Source organism: Mirounga angustirostris, unplaced genomic scaffold (assembly GCF_029215605.1).
Source record: "Mirounga angustirostris isolate CCGP_5_RB_7025 unplaced genomic scaffold, mMirAng1.0.hap1 SCAF_1, whole genome shotgun sequence".
NCBI lineage: Eukaryota > Metazoa > Chordata > Mammalia > Carnivora > Phocidae > Mirounga > Mirounga angustirostris.
Genome location: NW_026991709.1, coordinates 59,396,643 through 59,416,938, shown reverse-complemented (window position 1 = coordinate 59,416,938; position 20,296 = coordinate 59,396,643). Strand labels below are relative to the sequence as shown.

The following is a 20,296-nucleotide window of genomic DNA, read 5'->3' as shown; positions in this document are numbered from 1 at the left end:
CTTGATCCCTTTTAGTATGGTTTGTTTTGCATATTTCTGGAAGCCTTCTATTAGGTGGTTAAAATCATGGTGTCAGAGAGGCAAGAATTCAATCAGCATATATTAAGTCCTTGATATATTTGAGTGGGGTGTGGGTAGAGAGACCTGCTTTGCTTTTTCAGTATCCCTGTTTGGTTTATTAATCTCTCATGGATCTTCTGTTACTTCTGTTTTATTTTTCTATAAGAGAAGCTGTTAAAACAGTGGTGAGCAGGCCAGTCCCATCATAGCTCATTTGGCTTGTGAGTTGAAGATTACAAAGGAGAATTATCTGATTTGAAATACAGAAGGAGAAACTGTTAAGATCAACTCCCTGCAAACCTGAGGTTTTCATCATTAGAGATACAGATGTTTTCCTTTAAAATCATTTTGTCGGAGGGGACACTCCTAGGCTGGAGAGAAGGGGCAGAGGAGGCGGTATATGGTCCTCAGTCTGCACCAAGACAACACGAGGCTGCGTCGCATCAGGTTGTCAGCTGAGGGGCGATAATGCATGTAGGTGTTACATCTGTCCAGAGGATCTTCTGGACATTAAACATACTGAATTTACCCTTAGAAGAGCCAAAGTTTATCAGAGTTGTATTCATCTTTGTCAAAATTAGTTAAAATTTGTCCTGTACTACACAGTAAAGATTTTACCTATTCTAGTCAGTGTTGCCCAATAGATACTTATGCAGTGATAGAAATGTTCTACCTCTAAGGCAGCCACCAACCACAGGTGGCTCCTGAGCACTTGAAACGTGGCTAGTGTGACTAAGGAACTAAACATTTCATTTTTTTATTCAAGTTTAACTAATTTAAATAGGTAAGTATAGATAGTGGCTACTGTATTAAAGAGCACAGCCCTAGAAAATACCCATATCGGGCGCCTGGGTGGCTCAGTTGGTTAAGCGACTGCCTTCGGCTCAGGTCATGATCCTGGAGTCCCTGGATCAAGTCCCGCATCGGGCTCCCTGCTCGGCGGGGAGTCTGCTTCTCCCTCTGACCCTCCCCCCTCTCATGTACTCGCTCTCTCTCATTCTCTCTCTCTCAAATAAATAAATAAAATCTTTTTTAAAAAAAAGAAAAAGAAAATACCCATATCATTCGGATCAGAATGAAGTTTACAAAGAAAGAGGTTGGCACTCCTCGTGCCTGGAAATACTATGTTGGTCATACAGCAGGAGATTACACCTTTGGAAAATTTTATGGGTCTGGATCTCTTTTTTTTCTCGGGCTACGGTAATAAAACAGGCTCCTACTGCCCATCCTCAGGAGCAACCAGTTCTGTCTATAACTTAGATTGGTTTTCCTTCTCCCTACAGTATCACTGGGTTTATTTTTAATTCCTTGTTTTTGTTTTTGTTTTTCCAGTTCCGTGACCATCAGTCTGTGGCCTGCCCCTTCTCTTTATGTAAGTAAAAGTGGTTTCTTTACTTTTCAAGAAGGCGTCGTATTTGGGAAATTCGGATCTTTATTGGCATGTTTTCTCGTTGACTTTGTTGTGGTTTCCAGCACTTCTTCACTATATATTAGCTTCCTTTGGGTTTGGAATCGGTGCTATTGGTGGTGGTGGTAGTTGCCATCCATGAGGGGGCTGAAAAGACCGGGGCCTCAGGCATTGGATGTCTATAAAGACTGCCTTTTACTCAGCCACAGCTGCTGTTTGCAGAAGTCACTGCTCCTCTCCACTAGAGCTTACATGCTTCAGCCAGATATCCGCAACAGTCAGGCTTTTGCTCCACTGTCAGTCAGTGGGTAATTATTTATTCTTTAGTTATACCCCCATCTCTAGGTCCAATAGTTTTTAATTTGAACTTCTGGGTCAGAGCTTTCATTTATGGACGAAATCTCCAATACTCTTTTACTCAAGAAGTACAAGCGTGAACTATAAGGCTTGATCCATTTAGGCTAAAATTGTGCCTGTCATCGCAAGTCCAGGAAAAAAAAAAGAGAGAGAGATAGAGAAATCTGGGATTACGTGTGCCAAGAGGGCTATAGAAGGTACCGTCCTTTTTTAGAAAAGATGGGAAGTCATTTAAAAAGGGAGGAAAAAAAAAAGAGGAAACTTGATTTCAGATGAAAAGAGAGAATATTTGTTCTTTAAAGCCCAAACCAGGCTGCATGGAATGGGTTGGGTAAGTTTTACCTCGGGCTGCTTGTAAGAGATTCTACAGCAATGAACCCAAATAATTTTAGTCACTCAACTACATGAGACACCGCCCGAGACATGCTACAGGTAGGGGCAGTCACCTTATGTGATAAATAATCATCAGTATCTTCCCAGCTGCTTTGAGCTCTCTGGTGAACGCTGTCCCTTATTCGCAGCATCTGTCTTACTTCACTGACTTCTCACTCTGATGTATTTCTTGTGTGGTAATCATTTGCACAGAAAGGGGGTTCCCTGGCTCGCCTGCATGAGTGTGGCTTCCACTAACATTCCTAGAAGATAGTTGCAAATACATTCAGGAGAGCAGAATCCCCCAAAGGACAGACCATAAGGCTAAAGTCCAAAGAGACAGCCATTTGACAGAGAAGGGAGATTGGTGAAACTCCCCAAAGACGACGGGGACTGTGTGTAATGCATTTATACAGCAGGGGTGGATCCTCCCTGCCCCTGACAAGTCTTGTTATTCCTTATTCTCTGTGTTGATAGATCAGGTCTGTCAATGCTTTGGAGGGTGTCAGTGTGCATGCTTATGGTTACCACTTTATGTTTCCACATCCCTACTTCAGTTACCTAGCACTGCATATTTCTAGTCCTCCGACTGGCAAATCATTTTCGTTACAGTTCTTTTGTGTAAAAACAGTTCACATAATAGCTCCGTGTTAGACAAGGCATTAATCCTCACATCACCGGGGATGAGTCAGCACAGTGCACTCCTGCCCGCACGGCTCAGCTATTATGACGTCAGCACTGTAGGGCAAGCCTCAGACACAAGCAATACAGGGGACTGGAGACCTGTGTCACAGATTAGAAATCGAGGGGGAGACCTTTGAGATAAAAATGTAATTGAAAGGCTGTTTCTGGCTCATAGGAAAATGTGAAACTGATTCTATGCTGCCTCAACCGTTAATCAGGCAGCTTCTAGAGAGATCCTAGTTTTTAACCAGAGACAGGGCTGAGAGAATGACCTGTAATGGGCTGACAGCTCATTCCTATACCCACTAACCTTGTCCCACCCCCAGGCCAGGCTTCATGCTTGCTTGGGTTGTTCCAAACCCTGAGGCTGCTTTTATTTCAAGGGTGACACGGCCTGTGACAGTCCTGCTGTCCTCAAGTACCCCCACAGACATAGCTGATGGCTCCAGGGGTGGTGCCCCAGATACCTATCAAAGGGAAAAGAAAAGTTTCTTGGGAACAGATCAGAACATTATCTCCCCAGTGTTTCTAGCTCCTAGTACCTCTTCAATGGCCTTCTCCAGACAGGTGCAGAATTCTGCCTTCTCTCCCTGGCCCTGCATTTAGTCCAAAGTCCCAATCTGGATTTGACACAGATTTCAGTGGGAACTGAATAGCTTCGAAATGTTCCCCCCAAGAGTTTTCCATCCCATTACTCTTTAGCAGAAACAAAGAAGAGCCCTCTGTAGCCTGCCCCACTGCCTTAAAGCAGGTAGCACAGACTTAGCCTGTTTGAGAAACCAAGTTATTACAAATTAGACCTCTTTACAGTTCAGGCTCAGATTCTTTTTCAGAACAATACCTTTCAGTATTGAAAACTCAGTATTGAAAAAACTGAAAATTCATTGCCTCAGTGACATTCTCTGCTAACAAGACATTCCTCCATCACACCCTCTATCCCTCACTCTTCCTTTCATCCCGTGATAACCGTCAGAAAGTGCCTTACTGCTGCGATCTTCTGCCTTCATTAGATTGCTAATAGGCTCCATGCTTAGCTTATAGAAGCTAATGCTACTGCTTGGCTTAGTTTTGATTAATACCATGCACAGCTCTTTATTCAGTTTTCAGTCAACAAACATTCATGGAAAGCTAGTCACTATGCTCGGTTCCTGGAACTCAAAGATAAATAAGAAATGCTCCCTGTTGCTAAGAACCTCACAGTCTGGTAGGGATGATAAGTAGTAAATAAAGGCCGTGGCATATGATGGACCCTGGAATGGAGGCATAAACAAGATGTAGCAAGAGGAACAAGAAAGGAGTGCCCACCTGCAAGCTGGGTCTAAAACTCTACAGAACGAACTGCAGTTTACCAAGTCAATGTAGGGGAAGGGAAAGAAAAGGGGATCATGGTATGAAAAAAAGAAAGAGCCTTTTCAAAGCCAAGAGGTGTCAAGCAGCAGCCAGCTCCGGAGGACAGTAGTTCAGTGTGGCTGGAGCATGGTGGTTGCAAGGGGAGCCTGGGAGATGAGGCTGGAAAGTGGGGAGGGGGCAGATTGCGGAGGGTCTTGGAAGCTGTGCAAGGGAGTTTGGATGTTGATGCGGCAGGCTTGAGGAGGCTTTGAAGAATTTTAAGCAGATGTATGTTTTAGAAAAAGAGCACTCTGGCCAGTAGAAATGGATGACTGAAAAAAGGGAGACCAGGTCAAAGGGAAAAACCAAGAGCCTGGACTGTGGGGGGATGGGCATGGAGAGGACAGGCTCTCTGGTAGTGCTGACGTAGACACGGCCATCTGCGTGATGCTGGCATGTCTTGGCCTAGTGCACAATGCTTGCCTTCTAGGAGAAAGGTTGATGTGTTGTGTAGGGCCACATTTCAAACCAAAGCACTCTTTACAGGGGTTTACAGGAGACCAGAATTTGAACTTGACCTCACTTTGAGCTGCTGCCTGCTGGTCTCCAGAGAGGTGCGACTCCTTCTCCCACAGTAGATTTGGGGGGAGCGTCAGGCAGATAAGGAAGAAGCTATTTCCAGTGTCCTGCTTTTCATTTCTTTCACCTGAAATCGAAATATTTCTTAATAATATCCCCCTAAAGTCAAGCAATACCCAATTTCCTATCATCTTCCTATGCTGTCTTTTTCTAAGAAGTTCCAAGCCATTGAGCTGAATGGCAACGTATATACTGCTGGTGTTGAAACAGTTCAGTATGTCTCTTACTTCTTTCTGAATTAGAGTTCACCATAAATGTGCTTTTCTCTTTTTCACTCTGGGCTGCCAGGACCATTTAAAGGAAATTTTCAACAGCTTATGTTTCATGGACCATGTCCTCTTTTGCAAATGGGAGGGTATGTGTGGGTATGTTTAAGTCTTCTCTATATTGCTTTCTGGAGAAAGGTTTGAGAAGATGAACAAGATGAGGAGTAGAGACCTATTGAAAGCCCAGGTCCCCCCAGTGACCTGAATGCAGACTGTAGGCTGGTGATCAGATGGTCAATTATGTGTTTGTCAAAACATAGTGGGCTGCATTCCAGACTGCCAGCTTTGGAAGCCCAGCTTCTGCCAACCAAATGTCATCTGGGAACATGCAACACTGGGCACTGTGAAGGAGTTTGAAATAGACCATGCCACAGCCAACCTACTGCCAGTCTTATAGCACCAATATGGCATGCACAGCCGGGCCCCATGTTTCAGAGCTCAGGAATTCACTGTACTAAATTCAAGAGGTCAGATGGGTTCATGTTTTCAAAGCCCCTGTTCTCTGCTTTGAACATTGTGACTTGCTCCTCAGTGATTTCCAAGTGATTTTTCTAGTCGCATCTCTGTGGAAACCACCCTTTTTGTGATAGTTATGAGAGCCTTGTAGAAGTCCCAGAGGAAAGAAAAAAAATAAACTCGCTCTGACAATGACTGTGATTCCAACAGAGGGATTCCAACTCTTAGGAAATTACATTAAAGGTGCATAGCTTTTAAAATATCAGGAACCACCTTGGCAACTTATAAAAAGCAGAAGGGCTTTGCCTATTTTATAAAGTGATTTGCATATACCTGCATAAATAATGTCCCCACCTGTACTTTTATGCATTTAGGTTGAATAAATTAAATTCAGTGATCTTTGAAATACTCACTGTCTTTCATTGCTCAGATACCATTTTCAGGACCCTTCCTTCTAATTTTTTTCTTGTGGTAGTAGTGGCTATTTTTTTTCAATCTTTTGACTAATTCAGAGAATCAAAACACTCTGCAGACCAGTCTACCACACCTAAGAACATTACCTCCCTCTACTTGCATTTCTCTTAGCCTTTCTGCCTATCAGACCATGTGTTCCATATGCTTTTCATAAAGGAAAATGGGGGAATGTATTACCAGGATGAAAACTCAGCACATAATAGGATTAAGCTTCACTACCTGTCTGTATCCAGACTGTGCTTGTACACAGCTCAGGGACATACTCATCGTAACCTTTTTTTCCACCTTTTGGCCTCTGCCACCACCCCTTCAGAAACCATCCAGCCACTAAACCATATTAATTGTAACTTGATCCTTCAAATCACAGCCTGGTCAGTGGGCTGTGTAATAATAAGATATTATTAAGCATTTACTACACAAAAAGAATCGTGTTTAGTAGGGAGCTAAAACATAAATCTAGGACATTGCCCTTGCTTGCTCTTAAGGAACTCAAAATTGGATTAGGAAAAGATACTGTTGGGTATTCCGTATGCATATCAGACAATAAGTGACAATTCCAAAAGGAATGATACAGTCCGGTAAGTACTATAGGATTTCATTCATGAAAGAGAACCTTGAGAGCTAGAAAGCTTCATGTAAAATGTGATTTAGCTGGGTCTTGAAAAATGGCTGGAATATAAAAAAAGATGAAGAGCAAAAGAATGATATCCCAAGCAAAAACATAAACCTAAGTGTTAGAATCTTTGAGGGGGTCCAGTAAACGGCACTGCTCTTTCCCACTCAAGTTCTAAACCCATTGAAAAACCAGACAAAAAAACGATAGCTGGGGGACAAAAATTTTTGATAAGGCTTGGTTGAAGGATGTATGACAGGTAAAATGGACTCATTGACTCCCTTCCCTTCTATCTAAACTTTAGAAAAGCCCTCCCAAGGGAAAATTTGGATCTGCATAAGAGCAATACTCTTCCAGGTCACTAACTCCCACTTGTCTAAGCAGGAAGAGAAGGAGAAAAAAGCTAAACTCCTGCCCTCTCAAACCTCAATAGATCTGTTCCCCTAATTAAGAGACATGGAGCAATGGCCGTCTTACCAATAAGATGATTCACCTCCATGGGGAAGTATAAGGAATGAGACAGAGACAAGTTGTGTTTAGAAAACTTCTTTCTGGGGGTGCCTAGGTGGCTCGGTCGGTTGAGCACCTGCCTTCAGCTCGGGTCATGATCCCAGGGTCCTGGGATCGAGTCCCGCGTCGGGTTCTCTGCTCTGCGGGGGGCCTGTTTCTCCCTCTCCCCCTGATCTTCTCTCTCTCTCTTTCTCTGTCAAATGAATAAAATCTTTAAAAAAAAGAAAAAAAGAAAAAAGAAAACTTCTTTCTGGAAACTAGGATTTCGAAAGAGGCATTCCTACTAGTCTTCTGATCCACAGGCTGGAAAACAAGAAGCGGAAGTACTGAGTGATATGAAAATGAGAACCATAGCCAAGAGGCTAAACAAGGTACTCATCTAAGGAGACATAGCTGGAGTTGGAACCTGTAGTCATAGAATTATTGAAATCTAAATTAAGGGTTCCTTTTCATACTCTTGGAATTACCTGAATCAGAACCCCAGGGAATAGGCAAGAAATTAAGATAATGGGCTAAAACCTCATTGGGAAAAAAATACAAAAACTCTTATCTTTAGTAAACTAATAATCACAATAAGAAGTAGCATGTGTTGAGTACTTGCCCTGCTTTAGGCACTGGACAAAATACTTTTTAACAGCTATCTGATTTAACCTTTAAAACTACTCTAATAAGTAGATGCTGTTGTAATCCTAATTTTGAAGATGAAACAGAGATTGAGTATTTTGAGTAATTTTTTCAAGGATGCCTAGTAAGTAATTTAGAACTTGAATCCAAAACTATCTGTCTTAAAAGCCTTGGCCAAATTTCATCAAACACAAAGTGAATGTCTACTAAAGGCTGAAGATATAATGGCAAGCAAAACAGACATGGTCTCTGACTTACTCGACTTACAACTTGGGAGATGGAAGACATATTAATCAAATGGACACACAAAAGAACTTATAATTACAAACTGTACTTGCTGCCATGAAATAAAAGTTCCAGGAACTCTAGGAGCAAATTTAAGAGGGAGATCTAAGTGAGTCTACGAGTTTGCAAGGAGCTTCCCTGGGAAGTGATATTTGAGCTAACATCTGAAGATGAAAAACAAGAAATGAGATTAGGTGGCGGTAGATGTTTCTAAGCAGAGGGCACAGCATAGGTGAAGACATCAAATATAGCTGGATGGAGAGAATTTGGTGAAGAGCTACCCAGATTGAGGTTGAAAAGTTATATAATGATGTCATGATCTTTGTAGGCCATGTTAAAGACCTTCGTCAGGACAATGGGAAAGCAAACTTAAGAAGGAATGTAACATGATCAATTTTGTATCCTAAAAAGATCACACTACTCTTGAACATTTATCGCAAACAGGTGGAAATATATCCACACAAAAACTTGTACACCAATGTTTATAACAGCTTTTTTCATAATATCCCCACACTGGAAACAACCCAAATTACCTTCAATGAGTGAGTGGTTAAACAAACTGTGGTATATCCATACCATGGAATACTTCTCAGCCTTAAAGAGTAACCCTCAAAACATACAATTTGGATTAATCACAAAGGTATTATACTGAGCGAAAAAGCCAATCTTAGGATTACATACTTTATGATTCTATTTATATAGCATTCTTGAAATAACAAAACTATTAAGATGAAGAACAGGTTAGTGGTTGACAAAGGTTAAGGAGTTGGGGAGAGATGGAACTGCCTGTGGCTATCAAGGATGGCATGAGATAGCCTTATGATGGCACTATTCTGTACCTTGACTGTGGTGGTGATCATGCAAATCAATATCGGTGATACAGTTGCATAGAACTAAATACATGCACACACAGCCATACACACACACACACACAAGTGCATATAAAACTGGTGAAATCTGAATAAGATGGATGGATTGTACCATTGTAAAACCAAGGTCAAGTTCCTGATTGTGATATTCTACTATGGTTATATAAGATATTATTGTTGGGTGAAACTGGGTAAAGGGTATACCAGATCTCTCTGTAGTATCTTTTACAACTGCATGCTAATCTGCAATAATCTTAAAATTTAAAGTTAAAAACAAAAAAGATCAAGCTAGTCCATTGTGGTGAATGGTTTTGCAGGAGCAAAAGTAAGGAAGCTATTGTAGCATAGCAGATAAGACAGAGACTAGGCTAATGACTGGGAATGGAAGGAAAATAAATGGAACCGAGGGATAATACAGAAGCAGAATATACAGGATATTCTCATGGATTGTATGTGGGAGATGGAGGAGAGAGAAACAGCAACTGTGACTACTGGTCTTATGCTCATCAAACTGTATGGAGGTTGGTGCCATTCATGGCTATATGAAATACCAAAGGAGAATGAGAATTGAGGGAAGATTATAAGATCTATTTTTGAGATGTCCAGTGTGAGGTGTTTTTGATAAAGATAAGTGAGCATATTGACTAGGCAGTTGAATATATACAACTGGAAATCAGACGTAAAGTGAGGACAAATGAGGCTTTTGGCATGGATGATATGCCTAGGGCCAGGAGTAGAATTGAGGAGAAGGCCCAAACCGAGACTCGAGGAACTCTTACTATTTAATCAGCTGGGAGCAAAAACTGAGCCTGTGAAAGAGCCTCAGAAGAAACAGCTAGGGGTAGGAGAAAAACCAGGAAACATTGGCACAGAAGCCAAGAGAAGAGAATGTTTCAAAGAAGGTGGTCAGTAGTGAGACATGCTGCTGAGAAGTCAAGTCAGTCAGGGACTGAAAAATGCATTTAATATATTAATGTGGAGGTTGTTGTTGACTTTGGCAAAAGCTGTTTTGTTGAAGTGGTAAAAGCAATAACCTGTTTGTAATAGTATGGGGAAAGAGTGAGAGGTTAAGAAATAAGAGACCACAAATAATGGATAACTCTTAGAAGTTTTCCTATAAAGAAAGGAGAATGAGCTAGTGTAATGACTTGGGAATGAGGGAGTGAGGTCAAAAGATTGTTAGAGAAAAATGGAAATATTGGTGTTACTATGCATTTGGGAAGCATACAGTAGAGAAGAGAGATTCAGTTTATGGAAGAGAGAAGAGGTTGGGATGATTAGTAGTATAAGATTCCTGGTAAGACTAGAGACTTAGAATCCTGAGCATAAATGGAGGTATTGGAGGAGGGACATCTCCTATTGTTACAAGAAAGAAGAAGGAAAGGATGGGGGCAGGTGCATGCTGTGTACTGAGAGATTGAGTGTTTTTCCAAATGATAGCTCCTGGAGGGGCAGGGTCCTGCTAAGAATAAGTAAGGTGGAGATTTGAGGAAAGTGAAAGCTTAAAATAGTTCCTGGGACAAATGGGATAGCAAGTTGACCAGAGAAACCTAGTAGGATTCTCCTTGGCAATTTGGAAGCCCTAGGTGAAGCTGGTGGGTTAATCACCCATGGATGATTTTTTCCAGCAGTTCAGTGACCAAGGTGAAAGTTCGGAAGAGGTGTATATTTGAGTTCAAATTAAAATGGGGTTTTAACCAATATGTGTAAAAAGACAGTAGGGGTTTTAGTTTCTTTTTTTTTCCTCACTGAGGCTAAAATAAAAGGCAGTAAAAAGCTCAGTTCAATTCTCCAAGTAGCTAGTGAGCACCTACATTACACCAGGCACTGTGTTGTATACAGAAAAAACAGAGTTGAATAAGGTACCATCCCTGCCCTCAAATAACTCATAGCAATGGGAAGCTTGAAAGTTGCCATTTGGTCCAAAGGCCAGGAACATGGGGTTAGATAACTTCTGTCAAAAGACACAGAAACCCACATCGATCCTTCTTTAAAAATTCTGCCTACTCCTTCCTCCCATCCTGCAATTACCTGGTTATTTTCTTGCTTTCTCAAAAAATACCTGCTGCCTGACTTATTGCCAAGCCTCTAACATGCATCGTATACATATGAGTGACAATTCTGACTTCTCCCATCATCATTTTGCTAAAATATGATCATTTAGGAACAATTGGATGATCTACTTGAAGTGTGGTATTGGTACTGTGTGAATTTGCTCTAAATTTTAAGAGCTGGCATCTAACTGTACAGAAAGGCTATTTATTTAAAAGAGGGAGGGAGAGAGGAAGAGTGGGTAGGTAAGTGGAGGAAAGAAAGAGGAAAGGAAGGAAGATGGGAGGTAGTAAAGGAAAGGAAAGAAAACTAATTAATTACAGGAGATCTTATGTAGCAACCTATCCTTGTTTTTCAAAGAACTTCCATTTGAAATGAATGATTGAGCCTCCATTTCTAGTGGTAGCCTCCACCATCCACCTCCCAAAATGACTTCCAGACCTAGAGACATACCAGAGTACTATAGAATAATTAAATTCTGGCATCTGGCAACATAAGACAAGATATGAAGAAGACCTGAAGAACGTGGAAATTCCTAATTTCCAGTAGAAATAGGATTCCTTACTCAGATTTACTCTAAGCATTAAGAAATGGTAACAGAAAGAGGAGGTGGCAATGGTAGCTTTCCTTTATTTGAACACATCCCATTCTGCTAGATTCCTTTAGGAAATGACATTAGGGCCATTTGACTCAAAACTAAATTGCAAATACATCTGGGGTAGGATTTGGCAGCTGTTGAGCAAAGCAGCTGTATTTTTTTTAATATTTACTTCTTTCATGACTCTATAATTCACACATACTGTAAAATATTAAGAAACTATAGAGTACAGAGAAAACATCTATAATGCCACTATACAGAAACAACTATTATTAACAATTTTTTAGATTACCTTCTGGTCTCTTCTCTGGATTTTAACGTAATTGGGCATACATTGTATGTATAGAGTTGTATCCCATTTTTTAATTAAATATTATATAAGTGCTTCCTGGTATAATTACAAACTCTTTTTTTTTAATGCCACTGTAATATCTGAATAATTTTTTAAAATATTTTTATTTATTTTTGCAAGAGAGAGAGAAAATGGGGGGGGAGGGACAGAGAGAGAAGCAGGCTCCCTTATGAGCAGGGAGCCCGACGTGGTACTCGATCCCAGGGCCCTGGGATCATAACCTGAGCCCAGGGCAGACGCTTAACCGACCGAGCCACCCAGGTGCCCCTCTGAATAATTTTTTATCAACCATGTAACCTCCTAGAATTTACTGAACTGTGCCCTTGATATTGATATTTGGGTTATTTCCAGTATTTCAGTTTTAAAGTCCTATAAGGCAGGAACTACAATGTATCACCTGCAGTTGTCCAACCTGGAGGAAAGTTGAGGCAGGCAGTGATGTCACACATCAGAAAAATGGTCAGGCAGTGATGTCATCCTATTAAGAGAGTTACTAATTGCTAATGATGATGAAACTCATATTTGAATTTTTAAGAGCTGTTGCAGGGTTTATCTAAGATCTTTCCCCCCCAAAGTAAAAGTTCTGACTTTTATTTCTAAGGAGCATACACTTAGTTTTGTTTGAATTTGCTGCAATGATGATATAAAAAGAAGCACATAAAATCCATTCAAAATCTCACCTCCCAGAGAGAACCACTATTAACGCTTTGGGAAATATATTTCCATACTTACCTATTCATATGTCTCATTTTCTTTCTCTTTGTCTTTCTCTTTCCAAAATGAAAGGAGGAGTTGATTGCTGTCTAGTAATCTGCTTTTTTACTCAACATTGTAATAAGCATTTTCCATTTCATAAATATAGATCTACATTATCTTTTTGATAGCTACATTATACTCCAGTTTATGGATAATTTATTGAGTCAGTGACTTATAGATGGACATTTAGGATATTTGGACTTTTTTTCTAACTAAACAATGCTACAATAACTATCTTTATACACATATACATTTTTTAAATGCACTTTCCTAATTATCTCCTTAGGATATTTCTAGTAATGGAACTGTCAAAGTAAAATTTATCTATTGCTAAACTGTTCTCAAGTAAACATATATCAAATTATACCCCCACCAATGAAAAAAGAGATTGCCCATTTCCCTGTATCTTCACTAATTTTATAAGTGCCAATTTTTGTAATTTTTGCATATAAGTGGATATTTTCATGTTGGGTATATGGGATGCTTTTTCCAAGCATAAAACCAAAGTCTAAAATCTTTTATTTAATTAATTATTATTATTATTATTATTATTATACTATTTTTAGAGAGGGAAGGGGGAAGAGCAGAGGGAGAGGGGGAGAGTGAATCTTAAGCAGGCTCCACGCCCAGCATGGAGCCCAACACAGGACTCAATCTCACAACCCTGAGATCATGACCTGAGCCGAAATCACGAGTCAGACGCTTAACCGACTGAGCCACCCAGGTGTCCCAAAGTCTAAAATCTTAAAGAAAATATATTAAAATGTATTATGTGAAAATAAAAATCACTGTGGTAAAAAAGATATATTTTTATACTGGGAAAAAAATTGTGACATATCCCTAATATTTTAAGAGTGATTATAAATCAACAATGAAAAGGTGAATGACAAAATAGAAATTTGGAAGGGCAAACAAGCAGTCTAACACATGTTTAGCTGCTTAGTCACATTCTTTACTGCAAAGGCAATGCTCCCTGAAGTCCTGTTAGGGCATCTCCAGCACTGTTGGTTATGCCCTGGTGGCATCACCCACCCTCACTGCCCCCCTGAGAAATATGGTGGGGAGCAAAGCACCAGTCAGGGGACCTGAGGATTTCTGGGCGGGGGACAGTTCGTACTTCCCTTGATTACATATATTTATATTTATTTGGCATCACCATCCCCCAAAGAGGCCAGCTGATTGTTCACTCACATGAGTGTAAAAATGATCATCTAAGCTCTGCCATCAGACTCCAAAATCTGTAAATTATTGGGAAGGGAAAAACACACACTGGCAATTTTGCCTGATCCATGTCTCCAGGGCAGAATTGACACTATTCTACTACCAGATGTAGATAGAGATTTCTGGATGTTCTCATAAATAAAGTGCTAGAGGCCATGTCATCAATGTCCTCCACCTTTCCCTCTCTTGTCTGACTCCCATGTGTATTATTACATACTTAATGACAGGGAATACTTTCCAGCAACTTCAGGGAAAGTGAAAGACGCTGGAGAGGCAGAAATGCCGCACTGACAGATCAGCCCCTGCCTCCACAGTACAGACTGTGACAGGGCGCCTTCCCTGTGTTTTGGGATAGGGAGCGTCTGGGTTCTTGGAGTGAGTTCCCCGAGTCTTTCAGAGGAGCGGAAGTTGTGCAGAGCTGTTCTACGTGGTGACTGGAGCATTCTTTCAGCACGAGAAGTTCATTTACAGATGATAAGGGACGGCATGCGCTCCAGGGCATTCTTTCTCTGTCCTCGGCAAAAAAAAGTGTACAAGGAAGTTGTGTGTGCCTTAAATCCTTAGACAGTGTCCAGAAAGAAAGGAGGAGGCAAAACATGTTAAAGATTATATGGAAGCCCTTTTAGGCCAACCACAAACTAGGGCGAGTGGTGGGAACCAGGCCTAGTCAACAGTTTGTTCTCTGCCTGAGCAGTCAAACTCCCCCAGGAAGTGTGAGGATGTGGTTAAGAGCCAGGTGTCAGTGGTACCCGGTGCTGTTGGAGAACACCCAGCTGGCTCAGTGTTCCCAGGGCTCAGAGTACTGAATATCTGGCTTGCTTATGCTCTTAGAAAACTTCACCTATTATATACCTCTCTATAACATAGCTTATACTCAGATGCCAGATGGGGACACAGTAATGATGATTAATGTTGAGTGCTATTAAATAACAGTATGAGTATTCCTCTTGTTCTTTATCACCCTCTCTTTTCCCCCCCAAACATCATGGTTGCCAGCTCAAAGCTGGGGAGGGATATATATATATGTATAGATAGATAGATAGATAGATAGATAGATAGATAGATAGATAGATAGATAGATAGAGTACATATATGGATGTATATATAGACTATACATAAATAGACTATATAGTACATATATAGATGGTACCTAACAACCTACTTACTCAAAGAAGCTTTCTACTAAGGCACTTGCAGAGGTATCTTGTGCAAGAGATCTTTGTGGTGATAAGAGTAATTTTTTTTTTTCTTTTATGCATTCTTTCTCTAGTCTCTTTGTAATTCCTCATTTTTCCTAATGTGGGGATACTAAAGACAAATCAGGCATAACATCCTTATCCCAGAGAATCATTTCCAGGTATTTATTTAGAATGGGCCACGCTACCCCGCACATTTGGTAGGCTAAAATGGATTCTACCTTTAGTTCCTCCTTGTAAATTTCTAGGCTTTTGGTATGTGGAAAATAATTATCACCTCTAATTTAAAATTAACCCTGTATTTTGGGTAAGAGAAGCGTGTGTCTCAATGGCAGAATTTGAGTAAAAGGTACACCTGAATCCTTTAATAATGTCCTGTGGTCTGGTCTTCACAAGCAAGTCAACGATGCATAAGAGAAGTAATAGGAAATCTCCAGTTAAAATCCTCTTCTGGGAGTGCCTGGGGGGGCACAGTCAGTTAGGCATCTGACTTTTGGTTTTGACTCAGGTCCTGATCTCGGTCGGGGTCACGGGATTGAGCTCCACGTTGGACTCCATGCTCAGCTCCGAGGATGTTTAAGATTCTGTCTCTCAGTCTCCCTCTGCCCCCTACCCCAAATAAGTAAATGAATCTTTAAAAAAAAAAATAAAACAAAATCCTCTCCTGGGATTTGTTTCCCTTTCTTGTTTCCATTATCACGAGGCTTAAATAATGTCCACTACATTGGTTCTTCACTAATAGCTTCCACATATTCCTCTAACCAGTTTTATAACAGTACATTTCAGTAAACATTAGAAAGAATCTTAATACTGTTTACTTTTCCCAAAATGCATGAAGTATCTGTTAACAGGATGTCTGCATACTATCTATCCCTCTATGTATAAAGAATCAATTTCTTCATCATCTTATTCCCACCAGTCATTAACATCACTCATCTAGAATAGGGTCAGAGGCCTGCCACCTCATAGCTGCTGTGCAGTTGCCACTCTGCCTTAACTCTGTAATATACCTAGGGAAAGAGTTTCAGAAATGTACACTAAGATCCAGAAAACTACTTCAGAGATCTGAATCTTGGTGCAGGAATCCAAGAGAAATCTTCTTGGCCACTATTATTTGGAATTTTTCCCTTTTACCCAAACAACAAGGAACTACAGCCAAAATACTTAGAAGAATTCCTTTTGAGCCATTTTGGTGTTGGATTCTGGCTTGTTCCTTCTTATAAAATGGGGGATTACATTTAAATTCCAGATAAATGTTTTTACCTAATAAGAAACGAATGTGTAATTTTTGACTGTTGTAATAAAATGATCTTTCATGAAGTGCAGCATCTAACACTCATCTCTACTCTTGGATGACCAAGAGATGAAGGGATGAAGGTCTTCTTTAGAGAGGAGACAGAGAGGGTAGTTCCTCAAATGGATGCAAACTTTAAAACAGGAAGGAATGCAACTAGAAACCAGAAAAACAAGAGAGCACTGTGTGCACATTAATAGCACCAACAACCCTAAAATGAATTGGGCTTTAGTTAAGGTGAAATAAAAACATTCACTCTAGATATTCATCCGTTTTGAGGATTGTGCAGTTAAGTTTCTTCTCAACTCTTAGCAAAATTCTTTTTGTAAAAATAATTTGATCTAAGAAGAAAGATTTCCCCACACCATAGTCAGATTATTTCATGGGAACAGCACACCCATTGGCAGACCACACTGACTTGCGGACCAGCCTGAGGATCCAGGGAAAATAGACTGAGTGACCCAGAGGGACAGAGTCAGGGCCAGCTGTGGACAGGAGTCTTCACCATCTTCCAAAACCTACCCAAAATCAGCCGTTTATTTCCTTTCCCAACAATAGGCATTGGAATACTTAAAGATCAAAGTTCCTTTTAAGGCCTGAGCTACTGATGTATTTATATAGAGATTATTTCTAGGTCAGCTGTAACTACCTCTTTCTGTGGCTCAGGACCTCAGAGCAGTCCCGTACAGGAACACAGGCACACACACACACGCACACACCCCATCTAATGATATGAGCTTTTCTCCTGCCTATTAGATGCATTAAAAATTTGCTTTTAATGGGACCTCTCTGCATTCCAACAGAAATATTTCTGGGTCTCTCCTGGCTCCCACAACATTTGCTGGGTGCACATTTAATATGTTTTAGCTTTACTGCCTGAAGATGGAATCAGGGACATCTACCTGCACATGACAGTGCTTTGGCTCTTGCAGTTGCAGAACTTAATGTATGTATCAGTAATGAAAATCTTAATTAAGAAAGCTGCATCATTGTCCATGAACACTCATTTTTCTCCCCCTGCAAAGCCCTTTGTGTATTGCAGTATATACCTGGTCCAGACAGACAGAGCCCTCAAAGAGCTTGTCTGGCAGATCTTCTCTTGATTATTAACGGCCAGCAAATGACAAAGTCTCACTCTCCTTTTGTCTTGAAGCTGAGGCTTGGAACAGCAGAGCACACAATGTACTGTAGGGTTTGTTTGTGTTTTTTTAAACTTGCTTTTATTACGTTGGTGGGTTTAAAAATCCGACAGTGTTGATCAAAACTAATTTAGGTAACTTAGAGTTGCCAAAACACTAGCAGATGCATATTTACACATATACTCTCAGAGAAATGTAATTTTCCATATAGAAACAATGCACAAACATAAGAAAGGACAATTTTAAGCTGTCTGCCCATGTTTCTAGTGCCTTTGGCCTCCAGTGCTTAAAGCCTGCCATATCCCTACTTATGTGACCTTAGCAGTTACTTCTTTCCCTGTGCCAATGTGCGTGTGCCAATTTGTCATTTGTGCAGACAGTAAGAAGCTTTGGAAAATGGAATAACTTTAAGGAGACAACTAACTATACGCATAAAAAATTGAAAGAATTATTAAGAAGGTCTTTTGAAAAGGTGGCCTATAATTATGTTTATGAACCCATGTCCAATTATAATACTTTAATAATGCCCAAATCATAATTTCCAAAACATAAAGTTAATTTATTTAAAATTCCCTTAAAGGAGGTGCCGGGGTGGTGCAATCAGTTGAGCATCCGACTCTTGGTTTCAGCTCAGGTCATGGTCTCAGGGTCATGGGACTGAGCCCCACCTTGGGCTCCATGCTCAGCGCGGCATATGTTTGAGATTCTCTCTCTCTCTCTTTCCCTCTGCCCCTCCCACTCTCTGTCTCTCTCTCTAATAAATAAATAAATAAGTCTTTAAAAATAAATAAATAAAAATAAATTTCCTTAAAAGCCTCAAAGCATTTCACTCTTCAAAAGTAGCAAGTCCTACTATTAATTCTATGACCTTGAACCATGACCTACATCATGAGGAGAGAGACGAATGTGTCATCCACCTGTGTATTGTTTAGTCTTCTGCATTTTCTGAGTCTCTAGTCTATAGCATTAGCCATTTTCTGGAAAGGCCATGTAAATAATTGAATTGGGCTCTAGCCATATACTTAGATATCACTTCTACTGGACTAGGAGGGCATGGCCACCTAAAGAAGGTCTAGTAATAAATATTTAGGACCATATGTATACTGTCCTCATCAAGAGGGGAGCAGACACACTGTCTGATGGCACTAGTGTGATCTGTTTATTTACTCTACTTCTTAGAACTTAACATGCTTTAGCTCATTTATTTTCAAAATCACTGTAAAGTAGGTAATGGTCAGTTTTCTGCATTTCTGTAACACAAAAAAATTGTATACATTTTCTCTATGTATCATATGTGAGGAAAACCTTATGGGAAAGTTGTTTTTGAATATTCTGACATTAAAAACTCATGATTGCACTCAGTATTTTTAATTAAGCTTAAATATAAAAAGTAAATATAACTAGACTTCTGATTTTATACTAGAACCACAGTTTAAGAGGTTAGAAGAGATGCTACCAGGGCTCTTGGTTGCTAGATATGAAACACTGTGAACAGGTTGTTTTACTCAGGGAGATTTTCCTTTTCAAGAACCATCTGGCCAACCCTGCCATAAATCCTAAAGCAACTGTTAAAGTAATTGGACTAGAAATACGTTGCAGGTATGTAGTGTGAGGCATATAGTTGGCTATCAATAAATGTTTGGAAAATGAATAAATTAATAAATTATGAGTGAATAAGGGAAAAAATGAATTTGTTGGCATTTCAAAGATGAAAGCAGAAGATCAGGTACTTTCCTTAATTTTGGAAAGTCCTTGATTAGAAGTTTGATGTGTGCTGCATTTCTAGACCTTGATATTTAACTCTCCAAATAATAAAATACACAATAGAATTATGAAGAATCTTTTAAGATTTAAAATTTGGGTAGATGAGTTACTTTCTGCCTCTGAAACACACACACACATACACACACACATCCTTATTTCAATGAGATAGATCTAAATGGATGGATGGATAGATAGATAAATAGATGATAGATGATAGATAGATAGATAGATAGATAGATAGATAGATAGATAGATATCCATGTATGTGTGTAAACAATCAGTGGATCACAGTGTAAAACCTACAATAAAAACATTTGAAAAAAAATTGGGTAGATCAAGATAATATCTTTTCCCATTCAGCGATCTATAATTTGCTTAAAACTGAAGAGTGACTAGGCCCATTAAAAATGGCAGGTGGCAGGCCTTCTGATGATGTACCCTCATCTCTGCCTTGCTGCTATACCTCAGTGTGTTTCTTCATCATTTTTGTGCTTGGAATACCATATGTTGTATCAACTTTGGCCCAGTCAAGAAGCTGAAGAATCAAGCAGGTTTGGGGCCAAGAAGTCTCATGCAACTGGAGTAAAAGGTCTTTCAAAAGCATACTGACTATAAAGATGCTCTTCAGTTCAAACCGGGCCAACCTTTGCTGTCACCCAGAAATACGTTCACTAACAGGATTATAAGTGATCCTGTCAGCAAACGTGTATCACTGGCCCTCCAGAACATCGTATTTATGTTAACGCCCAATGAGACATTCCTAATGCAACAGACAGTTTATTATATTTAAATGCCTATGACTTCTTTATTTCAAAAGCAAGTACCTTTAAACATAGTAATGGCATTTCTCTATATGCAAACCTGTACATAAAAAGGTTTACATTTTAAAACAAACATGTTTTTGAGTTTTATCCAAATTCAAAAAAAGCATCTGAAAAATTTAACAGCTGAAAAACACTTTCTCCTTGCTGGGAAAAC

General features: G+C 39.9%; 1 protein-coding gene across 7 annotated transcripts in view; it reads left to right on the top strand.

The window, feature by feature from the left end:
• Positions 1–20,296, top strand: part of ZBTB20 (zinc finger and BTB domain containing 20) — a 307,719-nt gene that overhangs the window by 122,660 nt on the left and 164,763 nt on the right. For all 7 annotated transcript variants that reach the window (XM_054504191.2, XM_045902906.3, XM_064593295.1 and 4 more), the window contains one exon: positions 1,393–1,432. The gene's annotated coding sequence lies outside the window, so the exon portion shown is untranslated. The remainder of the gene's footprint in view (positions 1–1,392; positions 1,433–20,296) is intronic.